This window comes from Pyrus communis, chromosome 1 (assembly GCF_963583255.1).
Source record: "Pyrus communis chromosome 1, drPyrComm1.1, whole genome shotgun sequence".
In the NCBI taxonomy this organism is placed as follows: Eukaryota; Viridiplantae; Streptophyta; class Magnoliopsida; order Rosales; family Rosaceae; genus Pyrus; species Pyrus communis.
In genome coordinates this window covers 36900041-36904572 of record NC_084803.1, presented here as the reverse complement: position 1 = coordinate 36904572, position 4532 = coordinate 36900041, and the positions used below count along the sequence as shown (strand labels likewise).

At 39.4% G+C, this 4532-nt stretch overlaps 1 pseudogene; it reads right to left on the bottom strand.

The window, feature by feature from the left end:
• Positions 1 to 4532, bottom strand: LOC137748793 (uncharacterized; annotated as a pseudogene).

The following is a 4532-nucleotide window of genomic DNA, read 5'->3' as shown; positions in this document are numbered from 1 at the left end:
AAAAAAAAAGATGAGTGCCGCCATACTCTTATAAATAAAGCGAATAGTTGGGAATTGACATTAACCCAAATTAGGTTTTACTTTTACAGTGCAAGACCCAAAATTGGAAGACATCTATTGACATGATAAGCTTCCTTATAAGTTTATAACTAGAGACAAAGTCATATGGCAACAAGATGGAACCATTAAACTACAACTTTGATACAGTCAGATCCAAGTTGGCAGCCCGCCGCTAGTCGTCGACATCCACCGGGACAATCTCTTTGTTCACAATCTACAAGAATGGATTCATACAAGTACATAACATAGCATAATCAAGATGTTAGTTTTGCAAAAACCCAAGCAAATGAATTTCACTTGACATAAAGAATTCGATTGAACAGGGAAAACTTTGAGTCTTTTTTTTACAAGAAACAATACCGATTTTCCATTACTAAACGATAACAGTTGCAAAGCTTGCCACATGGGCAGTGACTATATATTTGATCTGGAGGCACTTCGCACAAACAAGCAATAATGACAATCCCCTAATTGGCTACCACAAACGCCGACACACTAGCACAAGCACAATTGGTACAGATCTGCCACAAAGACGGCAGATGGATCAGACTTATAACAGAACACACAAAATGTCTCTGCAACACAAGCGAGACCACATCAAACCATGCTAACAAGCGAGGCCACATCAAAACCATCTCACACGCGGGCCGCATCACTCACTAGGCGAGACATCACCCACTAGATGCGGTACAAACGTACACTGAACCTACAATAATCCGAGAAACGAAATCCTCCGGTTGGCTCTTCGATGATTGGCTCATCTCCACCTGCAACTTTACCACTTCTATAATTACTCCTAAAACCCTAGAGACAAAGAAGCATATGTAGCTGAAACATTCTCTAAATTCATCCATGTCCTGAAAGAAAATAGTAAAAGACTAAAACGATAAAAGCTAAAAGATATTAAAGACCATTGAAAGAATATTTTCCCGAGGGTGCATCACAGACACGGCACATCGCCCGCGTATCGCGTGTCGGATACACAAATGAACACGATACGCCTCTGATACGGTCGGATACGCGTTGGATACGTATCTGGATCAATAGATACGACATTTGACAGATGGATACGAGTATCCGACTGTTTAGATACGGGTATCCGACTGTTTAGATACGGGTATCCGACTGTCTAGATACAGATATCTGCACCAAGGCCTTTGACACAATTTTGTGGAAGAAAACCTCATGACGGAGATGACGCAATCTGGTGGAAGGACGCCTCGTGAAGAAGATGACGCAATTTGACGGAGGAAGGCGTCGCACGAAGACGACCCGATCTGGTGGAGGAGGCTTCACGAAGAAGATGACTGCTAGGTCGACATGCTGTTTTCTGTAGTAAAAAATGACACCACAATTTCTTTTATTTTTATTTCTTTAAAGGGTTTAAATGAGACTAAAGCCCAAAACTACATAGCCCACTGAATTTACACCACTACCATCCTTTATTTTTTGAGAGTTTGAACACCATAAATTAAATTTTGAGTAATTAATTTTTTCATTGTTATTTAAAATATATGTTTTAAATATATATTTATTATATAAATTGCCGTATCCATGCCGTATCGTGTCTTAGTTTTTAGAAATTTGACGTATATCCGTGTCGTATCGTGTCGTATCCTCGTGTCCGTGTCCGTGTCCATGCATCGTAGAGTGGCAGCACCCTCGGGAAAATATTCTTTCAATGGTCTTTAATATCTTTTAGCTTTTATCGTTTTAGTCTTTTACTATTTTCTTTCAGGACATGGATGAATTTAGAGAATGTTTCAGCTACATATGCTTCTTTGTCTCTAGGGTTTTAGGAGTAATTATAGTATCCAACTAGTTTGATGGTGGTAGTTTCTACCATTTTCTTGCAACCTCTTATAGTTCCTTTTTTTCTTGTTCTGTACTCCCAAAAACAGAGTAGTATTTCCTCATTGTCCTAAATAGAATTGCTTGTATAGCTCATACCTATTCTTAGACTCTTCAGCTCACACCTATTCTTAGACTCTTCACCTCTATCCGTATTTACGCTAGTTCCATTTAATTTTTGGTTTGCTACTGTTCTTAGTAACTGGCTAGAAATTAAGTAGCTAAGCCAAAAAATTTATCATGTTCATCTTTTCTCTTACTCCTGCCTTAACCTGTTTTTCCTCTTCATTTGCCTTAGTAATGGGTGCCAACAGCGGAGCCACCTAAGGACTTGGATGGTTCAGGGCCCCTCTCTCCCCATCCAAGTTCTCCCTTCTCCACTCCCCAATTCCCGCTCTTTCTTCCTAATTTTCCTCTCCCTTCTAAACTGCAAGGCCCCTCCCTCCTCCTCTATAACACAGGCTCAGCAACTCTGCACGCTGTCAACTCTAGTAAAGCCTATCTTTAATCTGGATAGAAAACCAATGTGTCCTTCCTCTACCTTCCTTAAATGTGAGCTCAATGTGTTGTTTTCTTTGCAATCTGCATTAACTGTCTACACTGTTCATTGCGTTATTCTGTCTACAGCACTACCTTGCACAAACTTTCAGGTTTTGTTTCTCTGTGTAGAGCTACTTCCAATTAAATAGTGGAGACACGAAAAACTTGAACCTCTAACAACCTTATGAATTGCCAAAATAGAGGGCAAACGTGTTCACGAATTTGAAAACCATGCAAGTTGACATGAGTAATTTTCCAAAGATACTCATTTTGTTGTTGAGGGGGGATAATACACACTCCAAACAGGACGAACTTATAGCTCTTCAAAATACCTAATCATGAATAAATTATATTATCATTACGTGATTAATCTCTAAATCATACCTCTGATATGTGTGCTTTAGTGCTCTCACTAAATGGTGCATCTAAAGCTCTCTCCCCAAGCTCATAAAACAAAGTATTGCCTTCAGGTCCACTTACTTTGTCTTTCTGCAAATATCTGAAACAAAGAACAATACTTGAGATAGATACCTACGGATGGTCAATAACATACAATCATGACGATACAAAAGAACTGCAAATAAACAATCCATAACAAGCCAAACCTTTGCTGGACAAGTGTGTCCAGTGCTTGCTTTATGTTTCCTAGAACTGGATGGTTTTCATTGTTTTCGTCCAATCCCATTCGTCTCAAATTACTCCAAAGATCCGCTGCAGTTCCAGCAGGACAGCAAGAGTTGGTTCTCTCACAACACGACACAAGGTAACAGAAAATAAATGCTTGCCTGCATTGGTTTTTGGCTATTTTTAAGACAATATGTGATGATGTCTGATCTATACACTTTGCAACACAATCTCATTATACCAGATGTGGAAGAGCCCATTAAGCAAGCAGATCACCGAATGTGTATAAAAGTATTCATCAATGAATTTGGGTTACATATAAGCTATTTCCTACCCAAATTGTTCTGCCAGCTATCCTGGCATCTTCCCTTTCACAATGATTAGCTTGTAGACATAAAATTATAAATAAAACCAAAAGGCAGCCATACCTTCAGTCATTTTACTGCCGGATATATGTACAAGACTCAGTAGGACAAAAGTGAAACCATTGAGAGGAACCGTACTATCATTGTCATTCAAGACATACTTCTTATACACATCAGAAGGAAGCTTACTCGTGATGATATAGGATTTTGCCTCCACAGCACCTGAATAATGTGTTCATAAACTACTGTCAAAACCCAAATCCTCAAAATTTCTAATGAATGATATGCACTATGCAAAATCACAATTGAACATTTTCCAAAAGTGAACATATAACCTTTAATTGAAAAGAAAAAACACTACATTTCCTGCAACTTAGGAATCTCAATCTCCATTATATATGGTTTGGCCAATTCCAGCTCATATGGTTATCACATGGATCCTACCATACTCAGACCAAAACAAATCGCAACAAAACTACAATTCAAACAAATTTACAACCTTGAGCTTAATTAGCAACTCAATATCAAAATTTCCAAAGTAAAGAATATTACTCTGTTGAGAAAGGCGTCCCTGATTAGCGGAAGAAGGACGAGACCTCTGAAGCTCCAGCATTTCGTACCCGAAAATGGCGGAGAGCTTCTGTATAGCCTCATTAATGATGAACGTAGGAAGGTTACGCTGGCGATAGTTCTTGGTGGCAGCTGGGTAAGCTCCTCCCTCTTTATCGGACACCCCGAGCTGTGGTGCGTCTTGAACAGCACGTATCGAATTACTTCTGCAACAAGCTTGTCCTTTTCCTGAGAAAAAAAAACAAGAAACCCAAAACGAAAATTCTGAAATTTGCGGAATTGATGCGAAAACTGAGAGTGAGAGTGTGTGAGTGCGTTCTTACCTCTTTGGAGATGTCGAATTGAGAGAGATCTACAACTGGTTGGGACATGATGGAGGGAATTTAGGGATTTTTGCCTTCAATATGAAACCCTAGTTCTCTTTTCTCTTGGGCGATTTTCTGGAGGGAAAATCTGTGCTCTCTCTGTCTCTGAGCCTTTCTCATCTCTCTGTGTGAGTTTTTCCATCTTTACGCTAACGGG